This window comes from Acomys russatus, chromosome 2 (genome assembly GCF_903995435.1).
Source record: "Acomys russatus chromosome 2, mAcoRus1.1, whole genome shotgun sequence".
NCBI lineage: Eukaryota > Metazoa > Chordata > Mammalia > Rodentia > Muridae > Acomys > Acomys russatus.
In genome coordinates this window covers 89,246,527-89,266,073 of record NC_067138.1, presented here as the reverse complement: position 1 = coordinate 89,266,073, position 19,547 = coordinate 89,246,527, and the positions used below count along the sequence as shown (strand labels likewise).

Here is a 19,547-nt window from a genome sequence, read left to right as displayed (position 1 = left end):
CTCACCACATGTCTCGGAGCGTGACTTGGATCTGCTGTCTGTGCCTTCTGCTGACTCGGTGTCTGCTTTCATACAATAGATCTGCATGAACCACACAGTGTTTATTGAAATGACTTGACTTAAATGTGAAAGCAGCTGGTCCGCTAAGCCTTTAGACACTGCAGGATGAGAAGCCACTGCTGGAGGCAGTGATTATTGACTGACTCAAAATTGACTGGGATGCTCTGCCTCGGTAGCATGACAGGAATTAAGTGGCCATTTGACTATTTTTAAGTAGCAAACAAGGAGCCTGACATGATGTCGGACCTGCTATTAAGGCCATGTTTGCCGTGAAGCCAGGCCAGCACCACCACCTTTTAGTGTTAGCTGGTCTTCCAGATTATTGAGACACTATGGAGAAATAAACTAGAATGAAACCCATACTGTGGCGGTTTGAACAGGAATGGCTCCCATAGACTCAGGTGTTTGAGTACTTGGCCCATAGGGAGTGGCACTATTAGGAGGTGTGGCCTTGGAGTGGGTGTGGCTTCATTGGAGGAAGTGTGTCACTGTGGAGGCGGGCTTTAAGGGTCTCCTATGCTTAAGCTACAGCTACCCTCCGTGTGTCACATAGTGCCCTTCTGAGACCTGTGGATCAAGATGTAGAACTCTTGGCTCCGTCCCTAACTCCAATTTGGTCTGGACACTACCATGCTTTCTGCCATGACGATAACGGACAAAACCTCTGAAACTGTAAGCCAGCCCCAGTTAATTGTTTTCCTTCATAAGAGTTGCCTTGGTTGTGGTGTCTCATCACAGCAATAAAAACGCTAAGAAAGACACAATGCTCCATTTGCAAAAATCAGCTCATAGTGCGTTCTGGACTTGGTATTTGGCTGCAGGCTGGGGTCACAGGGAAATTTCCTCAAGCATGATTTCTGACTAGCTTTGTACTTTTGTATTATCTTTCAAAAGCCCCAGATGGAACCCATTCTATCTTTCTCATTGCCATAAATCCCATGTGGTGCTGATTTGATGGCTCCGGCTAGGAGGGAGGAGCGTGTGGTGCCTCAGTGTGTGGCGCCCTGTGTACTATTTTGTGTTACAGATGGTCTGCGGCCTCACTCACTGATGGTTGATGAATTGCTGTAGTAGGGACTCTGGTCTTCCGTTTACTCCCAGAGAAGAGACATTTCCTGACCTGTAGCTGTGTAAGTTCCTTTGGTGTTAGGGCCCATATAGAGTGTAGAAATCACAGCCCATGGGAGCCGTTGGCAGGAGCATGCTGGATCCTAACTCCTAGCTTTCCGACTTTAGTATTTCCCTATAGCGAGCAAAGCATTGTGTATGACTGAATTGTGAGTCCTGGGACCCGAGAGATCTCAAACTGGGACTTTAAGACAGAAGGCTTTAGGACAAGGCCTCAGTGAGGAGCATTGGGTGCTAGGGGTATGAACAGTTGAGAATTTCTGTTCATTGAAACAGCAATCGCTACAACCAAAGCTGGACATTGAGGCCGTGAAAGCTCAAATGACACATTAATTTATATTACAGCTTGAAATTCTTTCCACAGACAAAAAGTGAGGAGCTTAGCATCTACTTAGTGCTTACTCGTTCACACATGAAATCTGTCTGCAGAGAGGGATGAGCAAATGGCTTGAGATGTCCACATCCTTATGGGTTGTCTTAAGAAACCCATTTTATTAAAACTAGGGATTAACCCTCTTTCCCTTCAAAAGATTTGCCTTGTTGTTGAATAGAACAGAACAGGTTACTTTCCTGGAGCAGAAGTCTGGACTTAGGTGAGTTATGACTGAGGAGCACAAGCAAGTTAAAAGTTTGTTGTAAGGGAGTATGGGGAAATTCCATCATTTCATTGAAGAATATACAGGAAGTAATTCGTACCTAAGAGGCACAGGGTAATTACACTGTGTGTGCTTTTTAATTGTAGACCCAAGGGTCTTAGGTTCATTTTTTTGTGTGTGTGTGGCTGGCAACAAAGCAAATAGGTTTTTATCTCCTAAACTCTTCAATAATTATTTTGTAAGAAATGGTTACAAGAGCTGGTACTAAACTCAAATATAGCCATTTCTATTTCATCTTTAAAAATTACAGCTTGCAATTCTCTTTACAGAGAAAAAGGAAGGAGCATGGCTAACACGTCATACTTGGTACATATTTGTACACAAAATCTGCCCACGGAGAGAGATGAGCTGAAGTGTGTGATGTGTTACACATTACCACCATGGTTTATACATTACCATCATGGTTAGATTATTGTTTTTAAAAATTATCTGTATTATCTGTAGGCCTGGCTAGTGATTAATCAAGACACAGACATTTGTTATATTTTAAAATAACCTTAGTTAACCCGGGGCAGGGCAGATATCAATCCTCTAAACTACCTTCCATAGTGGGGCAGGCATGGGATCCTTGCCTCAATCCCATGCCATCTGCTTCCAACAACTTCTATCAAGCTACCTCCCATCCATGTTCCCAAATACTTGCTGGTGTTCATCCAGATTTTCCATCCACACCACTGGCCATGTGCTTCTCTTCCAACTAACCCATGATGGCTTTCTTCTCTTCACTTTAGGTCTCCCCTTTCTCCTGATGGCAATCTTTTTTCTTCCCAGAATTTCTCTCTCTCTTAGCCCTACCTATCTCCTTTGCCCTGCCCAGGTGAGATGACTTTTTATTAAGCAAAAGGTCAGTCACACACAGCAAGCAGTAATTAGCATCAAAATACATCAGACCATCCCCCAATATTAGATCATCCCATATACTGTGGGATAATAAAGCATGAGAAACACTAGCCTTGTGTGTAATTGTGCTAACTGTGTGTGTGTGTGTGTGCCTGTGTACATGCACGCACATGTGTGGACACATATATCCTTTATCTTTCGAGATTCACAGAGAGAGACTGAGATAAATAAACTACTAGTAACATAAAATTCCAATTAAACATCAGGCCGATTTCTTTCCTTTTAGATTTCTTTCTTTCTATTTGCTCATCCCAGAAGCCACCGGCTCTGTATGTACATCTCCCACAGGGAATGGCTAGCCGCACACTCAGTGACAGGTAACCCTGTGATGTCAGCTCTGGGGCTTCCTGCCTTCCCTCGCCTCTCTGTCCAAGCCCTTCTTCTCCCAGTCTTCTGTGCACCGGCCCTGCCAGGCAGCTCACACTGGCTCTGTTGCTGGTGCTGATGCTACAGGTAACATCCTCAGCTGCAGTCCCACCTGCTTTCTTTGTTCTGACCCAGAGACTCCCTACTTCAGACCGTTTTTTCTCAGACCCAAGAACCCGACTTTTGGATGACGCTATAGATGCGTTTGCCTCTTCTTAGGCTTTCTGAAGAGGAAGATACTGTTTTCAGTTATCCATAGCCACAGTTCTCCAGCCCAGTGTCTTCATTAGAGTCACCTGGAGATCTTTTAAATTAAAGATGACTGAGCTGCACCCAGAAAAATCAAATCAGAAACACTGACAAATGATGCTTGGGCCATTTGTTTGTTTGTTTTTTTTCATTACAGAGTATCTCTGTAGCCTTGGCTGTCCTGGACTTGCTTTGTAGACCAGGCTGTCCTCAAAGTGGGGGTTAGCTGTTGGCAGTGTTCTTTTTTATTTTTATTTATTTATTTATTTATTTTGCAAAATCTTAGTGTGCTTCTGCTGTCATTAATAATGCAGGCTCACATAAGCTTTCACAGAATGGTTTGCTTTCTTCAGGGCAGAGGTACGGGACTGAGGCTCAGACAGTGATGCCTGTTCACAGCGTGGTCTGCCTACCTGATGTCTTCGGTGAGTGACTGGTGTCCTGGCATTGAGCAGAACAGAGCAAAACCCAACAAAAGAGCCTCAACATCATTGGCTGACTCTTGGCCAGACAGGCGTGCATCAGCACTTTTCTCACAGAAGGGTCTTTCATCCAGGGCTCATCTATCCCATGGTGTGAACTGCATTTGTGTGCATTGTGCCTAGAGTGAATATGCTGCTCTTGCTAGGCAAACTGCAAGTGGACGTTCATTTTACTTAATGATTTATTTTATTTTAAACTGTGTGTATGGATGTGCATCTGTGTGGAGGCATGTGCATGGCATGTGAGTGCAGTTGTCAGTGGAAGCTAAAAGAAATCACTGGGTCTTCTAGAACTGGAGTTACAGGTGATTGTGAGCACCCCAATGTGGGTCTGGGAACTCAACGTGGGTCCTCTGGAAGAGAAGCCAGTGCTCTGAAGCACTGAGCAACCTCTCCTGCCCTCTGTTTTAGTGTGCATGTGTGTGTACAGGTACAGGTGTGGAGGTCAGAGGTCAACCTTAGATGTTAGTTCTTACCTTCCACTGTATTTGAGACAGAGTCTAACTCAGCCCTGACTAGCTGCCCCACATGTTTCTGGGTGGTCTTCTGCCTCTGCCTGGTGTATCTCACAGTGAGAGTTCCGGGACTACTGACATCACTGTGCTGAGCTTTACATGGGTTCTGGGGATTTGTGCGGCAGGTGCTTTATCCATTGAGCCATCTAGATCCTAACCTGAAATTTGCATATAGTCTACATGTATCCCAAAGATGCCCAAAATGTGTTGGGCCAAAACATATTTCCTCTTAAAATATTTGTCTGATTTGCAGTCGTTGTATGTTATTCTGACACAGTACACCATCCTCCTGCATATCTTTATTCAAGCAGACATCAAATCAGACACTTGGGTTATTTTAGGCTTGTGACGTTTGGGAGATTGACATTGAAGATGTTGATTTTAAGCAAGAAATCCTTTTGAACTATGCTCCCCAACACACTGCACCCCGCGCTCTCTACAGCCAGACTCTGTGCAAGGAAGCAGGTTAAGTTTTACTTTTCCTAACGCCATTAGGCTTGGTGAGACACACTGCATGCTGTGGCCGGGCCTGCGTTGACCGATACTGACATGGCTGTGCACTCCAGCGGGGGTCAGCATGGGACACAACCTAGGGGCCAGTGAGACCTCATGGTGCTTGCCAGGTACTTAGGTGCAGATCCCTGGCCTGGAGGGAGCTTGGAAACCTGCTAAGGCCTGAGCTGGCCCACACACCCAGGAGTGAGACGGCCCAGCCTGCTCTGTCTTGCCTTTCTTCTATATGGCTGACGGTCCAGTGTTACAACGTAGACAGTGTCCTGGTTCTACTCGGGGGGGGGGGGGGGGGGGGGGGGGGGGGGGGGGGGGGGGGGGGGGGGGGGGGGGGGAACAGAGGAGAATCCATTCAACCTAACTCACGAGACCTGTTTAAGGATGGCCTAGTGCATAAGTTTTAAAGGCTACTAAGGGCTGGATAGATAGCCTGATGGCTAAGAACGTTTGTTGCTCTTGCAGAGGACCAGGGTTCAGTTCCCAGCCCTATGGGGTAGCTCACACCCATCCCTAACTTCAGTTCCAGGGGATCTGTTGCTCTCCCCAGACAGCAGGCACACACATACATGGTCCACATACAGACAAGCGAGAAAAACACTCATATGCGTAAAGAAAAAATCTATTAGAATAATAAACTTTAGGTTTCGATAAATGTTAGGGTAAAAAAGTGAATGGACAATGAAAGCTCACTTGTATCTCCTTACCCCTCACCTGGATTCCCATATTATTAACCTCTTGGGTTAGTGTGAGTAGATGTTGACACATGACCAAACCACTCTTGTGAAGCCAGACCCATAGTTTACTTTTGGGTTCATTCTTAATGTATATCCTGTGACTGTTGACAAATGTTCAATGACATGCATCTATCTCAACACAGTGCTTTTTTTTTTTTTTTTTTTTTTTTTTTAAGTCAGGGTCTTATGTATCCCAGGCTGGCTTTGTAGTCACTGTGATGCTACAGATGGTGACCATGAACTTCTGATCCTCCTGGATCAGCCTCCCAAATGCTGGAATTACCAGTGTGTGTCACGACACCTAATTGATGGCTTCCTGGGAATTGAACCCAGCGCTTCCTTCATATTAAGCAAGCACTAGGCCAACTGAGCTACATTCCTAGTGCTACAGCGCTAATTTTAAAACTAACTTTTGGAAAACTTCCTTTAAGGGTTTGGGACAGAAAGGAGAAGAAAAAGAATGAATCTTTATTGAGCCTTGACATATTTGCGTACACGTGTATGTGTGTGTGTGTGCGCGCGCGCATGCCCGCGCACATGCGTGCATGTGGGCTATATAGGCTTTGATTGACATATATACATATTATGATTGTGTCATAATTTTATAATGAGGAACAAATTCCAAGGAAGAATAAGGCTTTGATTGGGGACATGGTGGCCTTACCAGAGGCTCACAGGCCTTTGGCTGGTTACCATGTTTTCTTTCTCCTTGATTTGTTGCATCAGAGGGGGGAAATACTCTCTCACTTCCAGGTTTTAGGAATGTCAAGTCAGAAGTTTATTTACAATTTCCTTAATTATTAAAAACAGTTAGCAGAGCGTGGGGGTGCACATCTCATAGTCTCAGCTCACAGGAGCCTATGGCACGGGAACGGTAAGTTTGAGAGCAGTTGGGCTGCATACTGAGACTCTCATGGGGAAAAAGAGAGAGCAAAAGAAATAAAATTGTAGCTGAAGACTTCTTCCAAATTGCTCAGACCTTCAGCAGGGAAGAACACCTCACTAGCATTCTGTTGAGTTTGTCAGTTTAAGGACCGTGGCTCCTTTGCTCTCTCGCCACCATCATGTCACAGGTGGCGCTGGCTTCGCTTCCATACTTTATTGCACCAGAGAATAAAACAGTGGGGCTGCTCCTTATGCCCTGGCAAACTCCTGAGCCTCCTTAGGCCCCACTTCCTTATGCAGACTACCGTGTGCTAGAGCACAAAATCCCAGGTTTTTAGGCTTCTGGGCTGTTGGCCTTCCTGCTGGGATTGGAAACCCAGCTACACTGTAAGCATTTAGTTTAACAAATTGCTTCTCTGTTGCTTTAGCGGCAAAATGGGACTAATACTAGACTCTATCCATATGTTGTTATGAAGGTTAAACGTGTTTAAACAGTGCCAGGTGCAAGTGAATAATACATGCTTGTTTATTATGATGACGATTATGTGTAAAATTTGGAGACGTTTCTTCTAGTCTTGGAATTCTGTTAACATTTTTTAATAGCATATGTTAATTACCCACAACAATAGATTTCCCTATGACATTTTAAAAATCTATTTTATTAATTTATTCATATTACATCTCAATTGTTATCCCATCCCTTGTATCCTCCCATTCCTCCTTCCCTCCCATTTTCCCCTTACTCCCCTGTGACTGAGGGGGACCTCCTCCCCCTGTATATGCTCATAGGGTATCAAGTCTCTTCTTGGTCCCTATGACATTTTTATCTGTGAACAATCATCTTCACTCCTGCATTACCCTATCTTGTCCTCCTCCCTGCTCGCTGACCCTCTTCCCTTTCTACCTAGCCACCTCTGTTCTGTTTTGTTGCCCCAGTGAGCATCATGAGACTTGCTTATGAGAGCATGGAAGAGGGTTTGTCCACAGAAGCAAGGGCATCCTACCAGTGGCTACACCACTGAAGGAAATGTCTCTCCTTCCCTTGTCAGTCATTAATACACATAAATCCTCAAGGAAGAAGGGACCCTGTAATCTCTCCTCCTTCCATGACAGGATGCTGATAGGCCCAACACCCTTGTGCAGGTGCTGGTCTGGTAGTCACAGCAGCCAGGACCTTAAGCATGGAATAGGCATGTCATGCCTGGAAATTAGTGTTCCATGACACACCATCTCTTCCTCAGCTTCTTACAGTCTTTCCATCCTGTTATATTCTAGGAGCCTTGAGAGAGTGATATAAATGTCCCACTTATGTCTGGGCATCAGCTATGCATTTCTACAGCTACTACTGACAGTGGCAAACAGAAGCTTCTCTGAGCCAAGCTGATGGCAGCACTAGTCTATGGCCATAAACAGTTGCTGAGAAGGCAACTTGGCAGCCACACCATGTCCTTTAGCAAAATGCCAGTGATTTTCCCAGTAGGGCTGATGACCACCCTAGCCACAGGCTGTTGACTGGGTTTGCAGGAAGATCCAAATTCCTTGCTGTGGAGCAGGCCCCAAATCCAATCAAACTCTGCAATTTTGTCATACTATGACCAGGGATCAAATCACATCACAGTTTCTGCTATTTATGAATAGGTTTTTTAAGTCACCAGAAGCACTCCTTTCATACCAGATCTCTTGAGGAAGGCATTTGCGGTGACACCTGTGAGTTTGAGCATTACCATTGATGGGATGAAAGTAAGACATTGCAGGTTGCACAGCAGAGCCGAGGAAGTGCTGGACAGCTGCCTGCATCTGTGAGCAGTCTTCCTCCTGTGAGGTTGCTTAAAGTGTATTCTGATGGGTTTGGTGGAACCATTAGGGGCACTGTACTCTTACAGCTAACTGTATGACAAATGCCATCTTATAGTATCAAGTTCCTGAGACTAAATCTCCTCCATAAAGCCTTTGTCTCCCAAGAAGCCAGGTTAACTCTTACTTCTTTTGATTGCCTCACATCTCTGTTTTCTTTCACACAATGATTGTTTGCTTCAGACATAACATCTACTTATGGTTTCTTTAACTGTATTTCCTTCTTTATCTTCAAGCATAGCCTTGGGAGGAGGGGTCCATCTCTATAGTTCTGAGGTCAATGCTTTCTTGTGGGGGGGTGGGAAATGGTCCAGAAAGGCTGATGAGAGGGACATTTCTGGACTAAGCACTTGTGATTTCTGGAAGCTGCAGAGTGATGATTAGAGCACTGGACTGAGGGTCAGGAGTCTCAGTCCAAGACTGGATGCAGGGAGCCATGTGGTGTTGGCAGCCACACGAGTGCCACAGGACTTCTGCTCTTCTTCACCCTTTTGTAGGGTGAAGGGGCTTCTAGGAGAGAAAACACTGGTGACAACTCATTAAAAAAGAAGTGATGAGAAGGAGGGAGGAATGGGAAGATACAAGTGAAGGGATAACAATTTAGATATAAGCTGAATAAATTAATTAAAAAAAAAAAAGAAGAAGAAGAAGTGATGCTCTCAACCCAAGCCAGGAAACACAAATTGAACAGTGATAAGAAAGGGATGGCATTACCACCTGTGAGGAGAGCTGTACCAGCCGGTCTTCTTTGCAGAAAGTATGGGGATAATAGTCTCAATAAGTTCACACCTGTTGGCCATATAATTCTACCCCTAGGAGCCATTAAAAGTAAAAGCCTCAGGTTTTTATTTATAATTTATAATTAGGGGATTTTCATTATCTATTGGTATAGAGTTTTAGGCAGAGACCTGGCTCAGGTGACCCCCAATAAGCCAGACGTGACCACCCAACTGAAGGAATCAGTAACAGTGGAAAATGGAAAAAGGAGATTTAATCAACACACTGGAAACTGGAACAAGTAAAGGGGTCCAGTGACTCTGAGCTTGCCTATGGGGCTATGACATGAACTTAAGGACAGCTGGGGCGAAGGGCAAGAGGTGTGAGTAACCAGGCACCCTGATCAAGATGTGGTCAAGGCTGCTTCTGCAATGGCGTGATGCAAATCACACTTATAAATGGCCGCTTCTACTCCAGGGTGCAGCCTGGCTATCGTGGGTGATCACCTTGATGGGGGTGGCAAACCTAGCCTTCCAGGGTTTGTTCTGACTATAGTGTTAGGAGAATGACAACTCTGTGCCTTCCCACCTCAAAGGCAGAAGAGATTGGTTAGGTCCCAACACTTACACAGACACTCCCAGAGTGAGTAAACACACACGCAGATGAAGTCGGCCAGTTAATACCTAAACAGACACTCCTAGAGAGTACATAGTTAATGTCAGGGATCTGACAAAAGTAAAAGAGAAATACCAAGTAAAGGCAGAGATGACGTTTTTATTGTGGTTATATTTACCTTGTGGGTGCAAGGCAGGAGCCAGTGCTTTTTAACAGACTCCGTTTCTACGTGTCTGTTATAGTACCTATGTGAGTGCAGCAGTGGAGTGAATATAGAAACTACAAGGCATCCTTGCAGTGCACATACTGCACAGGGTAAAAGACAGCAATGGATGTTTAATAGTAAGCAAAGTGCTTGTGATAGAACGGCATGCTGATGGAAAAGAATGATAGCATCTCTTTACAGTATGGTTCCAATTAAAGATAAAACAGTGTGTACAAATACATACATATGCTGCCTCTTCCTCCTCCTACACACACATACACACACACACACACATACACACACACACACACACACACACCACCACCACCACCAAAAAGATGAGTTTTTTTTCTGTGGGTGGTATGGGTTATATTTTTAATCTTTTCTAAGTTTCCTTTACATCATTAATAAATGAGCATATATTTATTTTATTTTTAAAAACCCTATTTTCAGAGAAAGCAAATAAACTGATACATAAAGTAAAATATATGGGCTAGTTGATTTTCAAGATCCTCAAATGATATATTCTCTATTTTAAGCTAGTTTACTTAAAAATTTCCACAGAGGAAGCAATGTTATAGGACGAACCAATCTGTATTTTATTCATTTAAGAGGCTGTAATTATGAAGGGGCTCATTGGCTTCAAGGCCTTTAAACTTTGCTCACAGTGTAAGGGGTCAGACACTAAGATGGGGTGGCCAGGCACCTTCATTAATTAATGCTGTTAAATAACAGTGGGTGCCTTCTGCCATCACTGCCTCTAGTGAAACTGGCTCAGCAAGTCATCCATTGCTGTTGGCAACCATAAGGGGGATCCTTAAAGGGTTAAGTGTTGGAGATAAAAGACCCCTAGAGCTGGTGAAGCACGTGGGAAGAATGAAAAGGCTTGCTTCGGTGTGGATCAGTGTAGCACAGCAGCTAAGCTCTATAGAGTTCTGATTTGGGCAGAAGGGGCTACACTGGTGAGTACAAGGTCAGGCTGAAGACCTTGGACAGTTGCCTACTCTGTAGTTCCCCAATACATAGAAATCACTTTCTACTTCCTAAAACAGCTGTATGGAGAAAAGCAAGGTAGTGTGTGTAGAGCACTCTGAACAACTCCAGCCTTAAAGTATGTGCTTAACAAGTGTTGTTGTGGTTGTTGTTATTTTACTGCTTAAGAAGTGCTAGTTTTATTATGATTATTAGGTCACTTTTTAAAGTCATAGTTTATAAAATCAGAATAATAGTATAGAATATTTTATAGGCATGCTAGGTAAAAATAAATGAAAAGATACATATAAGCAATAGAGCTCAGCCAGGTAAAGGCCTCGAAGCCAACGAGCCCCTTCATAATTGTATACTATGAGACGAATACAATATAGGTTGGTTCATCCTGTAACGTTGCTTCCTCTATGAATTTTTAGTAAATTAATTAAAAAATACAGAACATGTAATATAAATATCTTAAAAATCAACATAGGAAGAAAATGCTATTAGCAAAAAGCACACAAAGATGTACATTGGCGTACTAAAAAAAATCTTTAAAGAAGGGGGAAAAAAAAAAACCTTAGAAGTTTCAGGCTATTTCTTTCCCCATTATTCTAGTCTTTGTAAGGAAATCACTTTGCAAATCCCATGTTTGGTGAGACCGTAGAGCTTTTCTACCCCTGGTGCTACCGGAACAGTTGAGGCCCCATAGGAGCTTGAAGAGTCTGCTTCTTGTTGCCTCGTTAGAATATGGCTCAAGGCTGAAAGGGAGGGAGGAGTGAGATCCTTACTATGAAGAAAGAAAGAGCTGAGTTGAGCACTTGTCCCATCATGCTGCTGTGACCTTTAGACCTTGGGAGATTTACGATGCTCACTCCTGGTGGCTTGTAACAAGGGGCAATTAGACTTCCCTACCTCAGGGGTAGGGGAGAGTGAACCCAAAGCCCCTGGCAAAGGTCTGTTAAACCTTCATTCCCTCAGTGACACACAGAGGACTTTGTCTACCAGGGGTGACCAGATGGCCAGCTCTTCCCCGGAATTCTTCCTGATTTACATTTCAATGCCCTTGGTGGCCAATCCATACCACATGTGATTTGAACTCAATTCAGTTGTCCCATGGGCGATTATATTCATCCACAGGTTTATACAACCTTGCAATTTGATTTATATAAATTATTTTGGAAAATACATACAATTTTTTTCTCATTAAAAAAAAATCATAAAAATCCCAAGGCTGCTTTGAAGCTTACTCTAATTGGAACTTGCAAGGTTTTAATGCGGAAAAGAGTAAAAAGGTTGTGTTGACTTCCTTCCCCATTCTCACCAAGGAGCTAAGAGTCTCGGGATATTTGAGTGGGTGGGATGGGCTGATAATGAGCTGGCTGTTTTTTACACATAATTCTATATTTTGTTTATTGGTTTTTTTTCTTCCTTGGGGCTCTTAGGGCACATGTAATAACGTAGCTGTGAGTCAGAGCCAGGCATGGTGGTGCACGGTGGTGCGTGGTCCTAATCTCAGTCACTCGGAAGCTGAAGCAGGTGTTTGCCATGTGTGTGATGGCAGGCTGTGCAGCATCATGAGACTCTCAGTCAAAATAAGCAACTAACTAAATAAATAGATAGATAATGGACCGATGTAGGTGATAGGTATAGAAAGAGGATAGATAGGGTCACCATCGATAAAGTTGTGAGCCAGGCAGGCTCACCCTGACAGAAGATAAAAAGGACTATTTATCATCTTCAATCAAGGGCTAATAACTACTTGGTGTGCTGCTGAGAAGAATAATAGCACAGATTCTGCAAAGTACAAACCAAATTAACAAGACCATGTGATAGATAATTGGTGGTTTGGTGTCTGTGATGGACCCAGGCAGAGGAGGGGCAGAGAACGCTGCTCTCATCAGCGAGCATCATTGGTATTGGCAAGTGGGAGTGTCCATGTCCGTGAGAAGCCGGAGGGTGCAGGGATCCACTGCTGCTCTCTCTGTGCCAAGGTCATTGCGCGGAAGCCCCCACCCACACAGAGAATACCTCTGTTAGGACTTGGCCATACATGATTAGGAAAGAGACACAAGTACACAGGCCTCCCCTATCAATGAGACAATACTAAATTAGTTTCTTCTGTTCAGGACAGTTTACGAAAAACAAAGTTGAGATAAAGAAACCTTTGTGGGGATGGAGAGATGGCTCAGAGGTTAAAAGCACTGTCTGCTTTTCCTAAAGGTTCTGAGTTCAATTCCCAGAAAACACATGGTGGCTCCAAACCATCTCTAATGATGTCTGGTGCCCTTTTCTGGTGTGCAGGTGTGCATGCAAGCAGAACACTGTTACATACTAATAAATACATCTTTTTGTGAGAATTTTTGCATTTTTATTTCTTTTTAAAAATTAAACATCTTTTACACACACACACACACACACACACACACACACACACACACACACACACATATATATATATATATATATATGTATGTATATTACCTATAGCAAGAAGAACCATGACACAACCAGGTCATGACACATAATAATAAATAAATGAATCTTAAGAAAAAAAAAGAAAGAAACTTTTGTGGCTTTTATAAGAAAGAGTCCAACACAGGGTGGTTTTGCGCTTTGAGAACATTTTCACACATTTGAAACTGCTTGTACAGGAATATTTAGAATACGTGATATTCACATGCAGGACAAGCGATGGTGGGAAATGGTCAGGAAAAGCAGAATTGATTTGCAGGCGAGACACGAGGAGTTTGAAACACTGAGCAACAGCTGAACTTAGAGAGCAAGCTGACAGAATTTGCTTCCATTGCAAAAGCAAAGTTAAGTCTGATATGTCTCGGAGCCATTTTCTAAGCTCCTTCAAGGGATCTAGCCCAGTGTCCTTTCTACTTCAACCCTCTGATCCAGGGGTACCTAGAACAGTCACCTAAGCAAGCAAGCGGATTCTGAGGAGATGACTTGATCCTATGTTGAGAACAAGAAAACGAAATTCTCAAGATGGGTGAAGGCTTCCCATGAGAGTGTTGGCAGTACTGGCTGCCATCAGATGCTGTCACTGAGCCAGAGACAGGACAATCACCATCATCTTGTCTGTGGAGAAAAAAAAAAAAAAAGACCCTTTATCACTTACAAAGTCTTACTGTTTCAGAGTCTCTGCTATTTTTCTGTTTTTCCTTTTGTCCCATTTTTATCTTTTCCCTTCTCCACTTGGCCATGTCTTAAAGTGGAAGAAAGACCAAATGAAACGGAGAGTGTTTTCCATACATAAGCTAATTGAAATATAAATAAACTACAAAAGCATCCATATATATCTATAGCTCCCAATTCCGCAGCCATCTGTCGGCCCTGTTGATTAAAGGATGTGTTTTATTTGTTGTTGAGTTTGTAAATTGTTACTCTTATTCTTTTTTCCCCCTTTCAATTGCATAGCCTCAGGGTGGTTTTGAAATGCTATAAATCAGCTTCTTTTTATGCATTCTGCGCTAAGACTGTTAGGGAAAAATGAAAATATATTCCAACATTTATTGAACTTACTTCTGCTATGTACCCAGGATCCCATTCCCTCATTCTGATTTCCTGAGAAAGATTAACTTTCTTATTCTGTTCCCACATTTTTTTTGTATTGCTGTGTTGGTTAGAGTTCTGATTTTTGCCAACCTAACACAAGCTGGGATCATCTGGGAAGATGAAACCTCAATTGAGGAAAATGCCTCCATCAGATTGGCAAGGCTGTGGGGCATTTTCTTGATTGATGGTTGATGTGAGAGAGCCCAACTCACTGTGACTAGGTCCACCCAGGGGCAGGTGGTCCTGGCTTGTATATAAGAAAGCAACTGGAACAAGCCATGTGGCACAGCTGTAGGCAGGGTTCCCTCATGGCTTCTGCCTCCAGATTCCTGCCCTAACTTCCATTCATGATGGATGAAGGCTGTAATATGAAATAAACCCTTTCTTTTCAAAGTTGCCTTTGGTCATGCCATGGTGATTATCACAGCAGTAGGAAGTAAGCTACGACAATTGATAACTTACATTCATGTGGGCTTATGACTAAAGTTCATCCATACCAATTGTCATTTGGTCTAATGGAGAAACAAAGTGCATGACCCCGTTTTCAGAAGAGGAGGCTAAAGTTTGCAGAGTCAGGTTTGGAGTTCACAGACGTCAGAGGCTGACCTGTTCCTTCCAGAACATTGGCAGTGGAGCTTTCAGGAATGAGATCAGTTTTCTCTTTCTTCTCTTGTCTCTTTATGTTAGATGGACATTAAGGCTTGGACTAGATCTTATTCCCCATAAGGATCTACCATGATATGATGGAGAGTGGACTACTGGCCCATTCTCAGGCTCTGGGGTAGTTTGAATAAAGTTGGTTCCCATAGGCCCAAAGGGAGTGGCACTATTAGGAGGTGTGGCCTTGCTGGAGTGGGTGTGGCCTTGCTGGAGGAGGTGTGGCCTTGCTGGAGTAGGTGTGGCCTTGTAGGAGGAAGTGTGTTACTCTCTCTTCCTGCTCCCTGTAGATCTCGATATAGAATTCTCAGCTCCTTTTCCAGCACCATGTCTGCCTGTATGCTGCTATGTTCTCTCCATGATGATAATGGACTAAACCTCTGAACTGTAAGCTAGCTCCAATTCAATATTTTCCTTTATAAGAGCTGCAGTGGTCATGGTGTCTCTTTGCAGCAATAAAACCCTAATTAGGACAGGCTCTGCAGTAAAAAGTTACAGTCTCTATTTGATTTTTCCAGCTAAGATAAACACTTGAATAATACAGCTAGTATTTGTGTGTACAGTTAATGTTAGTGTTTAAAAGTCAGTCTTAAGTAACAACAGAACCCAAAATAATACCAACAAACCAGGAAGTGTACATTTTTGTCTTGTAAAATTCTAGGAAGATGGTGTAGTATGGGAACTATTTTGGAAACACCCCAGGGGCTCATCCTTACTCACAATTCTGCCAGTCTGGGGCATTGTGTCCTTAAAAATCTGCCATGACTGGCCAGCAGGCTGGACAAAGGCAGGAAAACAAAATGACAAGAGACTGTTATGGTTAGCTTCGGCTGTCCAGTTGACACAACTCAGAGTTGTCTGGGAAGAGGAAATCTCAAGTAAGGAATTGCCTCCATCAGATTGGCCTGTGGGGCATTTTCTTATTAATGTAGGAGGGCCCAGCCCACTGTGAGTGGGCAGTGCCAATCCTGGTCAGGGGAGCCTGGACGGTATAAGAAAGGTACTTGAGAAAGCCAGGGGAGCAAGCCATTGAGTAGCATCCTCCCTGATTCTGCCTTAGTTCCTGCCACTAGGTTCCTGTCTTGAGTTTCTGCCCTGACTTTTCTTGACGACAGACTGTGACTTGCAAGGTAAAATAAACTCTTTCTACCCAAGTTGCTTCTGGCCATAGTTTTTATCACAGCAACATAAAGCAAACTAGGATAGGGCCTCTTAAAGAAAGATGCTCAGGATACCATGTGCCACTTCTTTTATCCCATTGGCTGGAATTTGGCCACATAGCCATATCTACCTGCAAGGCAGACATGTTCTCTGTGACTATGTGTCTATCTGAAGTTTCTATTTCTATAAAAGAAGATAAGTATGGGTACTGTGAAGCAAATGGACTTAAAAAGGGTATTTATTCATTTTCTTGAGAATTTCATACCAAGTATTTTGACCATATTCACCCCAATCTTCTTCCCTTAACTGTTTTAAAATCAGCTTCAAGTTCCCTATCCCCCAACTTTATGATTTGTTTTAACTTTATGTATGCATGCATGTATGTATACATATATACATATATCATACGTACAAACACACACACACACACACACAGACACACACACACACACACACACACACACACACACACTTCCTGCATTTATGTCCATGCACTCTGGAGGCCAACGGAGGGAATCAGATTTCCTAGAAGCAGAGTCACAGAGGTTGTGAGCTACCTTGTAGGTGCTGAGAATTGAACTCTGGTCCTCTGAAAGAAAAGTCAGTGCTCTTAACCACTGAGTCATTCATCCAACTCCAGTATCTATTTTTCTTTCTTTCTTTCTTTCTTTCTTTCTTTCTTTCTTTCTTTCTTTCTTTCTTTCTTTCTTTCTTTCTTTCTTTCTTTCTTTCTTTCTTTCTCTTTTTCCTAATTCAAAATGTGCTGCCCATATACTTCAGCGTATGGGGTCATCCACCAGAGTGTGGTCAACCTACTAGGAGCCACACCCTTAAAGGAAATGGACTCCCCTTCCCTAGAAGCCACCAACTGCTCATACCTTCTCAATTAGGGGTATAGGCCTATGAGCTTATCCTTGTTAGAATGCTGATGACTGGCTTGATCTTGTACAGGTTTTATGCAGGTAACTACAATTGCTATTAGGTCATGAGTGCAGTGGTCCTGCCATGTCCAGAGACACTGTTTTGCTCTAATCCTTCTCGACTTCTTCCTCTTATAGTCTTTCCACCCCATCTTCCATGATGGCCCCTGAGCCTTGGGGAAGAGTGTGCTATAGATGTCTCATGAGAACTCAGTCATTGATTCTCTGCATTAACCACTGTCGTCAACGATGATGACGACTACTGCTACTACTGTTCACACACACACACACACACACACACACACACACACACACATGCACGCACAACTTCTCCTATGAGATCTGACAGCGTCACAATCTTGCTTCAGGGCTGGCCCACCTCCTGGGTCTGCAACAACTGTTGGAGCTGCTGGTAGACATATAATTTCCCAAGCCACAAATGACAGTCTCATCACAGATGGATGCTGGACATGTGATAGTAAGTTATCATAAGAGAAATGAAGGAAATGTTTGCTATTGTATCTTAAAATGTATCAGAGAGGAGTTTAATTTGGCTTTCTAAAGTTATATATATATCTATATATATATATAAAGTAAAACTTTTGTTGGTTTATTTTATATTAGACCTTGCATTTCTTATTAAGACATTGCTAACCAAAATATAAAGTCATCAAACACAAATTTGTGAAATATGACAATAACCCCGTGCTGGGGGAATCTCAACCGAGAAAATGCCTCCATCATCTTGGCTTGTGGGCAAGTCTGTGGGTTCACTTTCTTGATTGCTGATTGCTGTGGAAGGCTGAGCCCAGTGCGGTCCTGGATGGGATATGAATGCAAACTGGGCAAGCCAGGGAGAGTAAGCTAGTAACAGCATTTCTCTGCTTCAGTCCTGCCGTGGCTTCCTCTGACAATAGACTGTGGTTGAGATATATAAGCCAAATAAACCCTTTACTCCCCAAGTTGCTTTTGGTCACTAATACCGGCCTTTCAGATACTAGAAGGCCAGAATTATCATATTTGCTCAGGGACCTATGTAGCACAAAGAACGAACAGGAACCAGCAGGCTTTTGCCTGGGTCTTAAGAGTAAAACAAGAAAGGAAGCAGCCAAAAAGTTAGTATTGCCATTGATTAGTCAGAATGGGGTGGCCAGGAGCTTCATTTGGCTACTTAGGGAAGGGGATGCTTGCTACCCGCTTAGGTGGAAATGACAAGAAATACTTAATGTCTCTGAAAGTCAGGGCTTAGGGAGGAGTCATTAGCATATAAATGGTATTCAGTTCCAAGAAATATTCCTGGGGATCAAGGACAGACACAAATAGTCCCAAGAAATGGACCCTAGTTACCAACATTAAGACGTCAGGTTGGGGCTAGTGAGATGGCTCAGAGAGAAAAGGCGAGCCCGAGGACCAGATTTCAACCCAGGGACCTTCATAGTGGAAGGACAGAACCAAGTCCCATAGACTGTGTTCTGCTATGCATACACCCACATAGACACAAATAACTTTATGTGTGGTTATTTTAAAAAGCTGAGTGTTAGCTGGGCAGTGGTGGTGCACGCCTTTAATCGCAGCATGTGGGAAGCAGAGGCAGGCGGATCTTTGAGTTCAAGCCCAGCCTGGTCTACATAGTGAGTTCCAGGACAGCCAAGGCTACACAGAGGAGGAAAAAGGGCTGAATGGTATAGAAAGAGGACATAGAAGAGGCTAAGCAGGATGCTGGGGTGAGGGAGCCTTGCAGCCTTGATGCATTGACTCTGCTAACCCAAATCCCAGAAGGCAGTTTTCTCCTTCAGCCCTCACTCCCTTCTCTGAATGGCTTGCTTTTCTGTGTGCTCTTGGATGACAAATGGAAACGGTAAAAAAAGATTTGACTTTGTTGTGAAAAATTCCACAACCAAATTTGCATTTTTACACAAATAGGCCAATTCAGCTTGAGTGTGGACAGCATGGTCAGTGGGAGTCTGTGAACAGCTTTATTTTAGGACTGACATCATTCAAAACAGGCCAATCTGTAAAACTTACACCCCCTCAGGTGACAAGGACAGATGCCATCTGTGAAAGGTTTCAAATAACGATGTGGGACAAATTTCCATTTAGTGTGTCAGAGGTGGGCCCCACAAGGCATTTGTAAACTCAACACAAACACATTTCATTATTGAGCAAAGACATGACCTATGGAAACCAACGCTTTGAAACCATTTCATTTCAAAATGTCTGTGATAAAGGTAACAAGAAACACGACGATTTAAAAAAGAAAAGAAAAGAAAAGAAGCTGCTGTTTGGAGAGATGCTTATTGTGCCCAACTTGCCCACTGGATTAATGAATCCTGCCCCAGGATAAGGATGGGGCTTTCATTCCGCTTTTCCATAGCTCTGCATACAGGAGGCATTGTT

At 43.3% G+C, this 19,547-nt stretch overlaps 1 protein-coding gene across 1 annotated transcript in view; it reads left to right on the top strand.

Moving 5' to 3' along the window:
* The first annotated feature begins 617 nt into the window (after window positions 1-617).
* The window catches only part of Frem1 (FRAS1 related extracellular matrix 1), a 139,230-nt gene continuing 120,300 nt past the window's right edge, over window positions 618-19,547 (top strand). The window contains exon 1 of the mRNA XM_051156676.1: window positions 618-732. The gene's annotated coding sequence lies outside the window, so the exon portion shown is untranslated. The remainder of the gene's footprint in view (window positions 733-19,547) is intronic.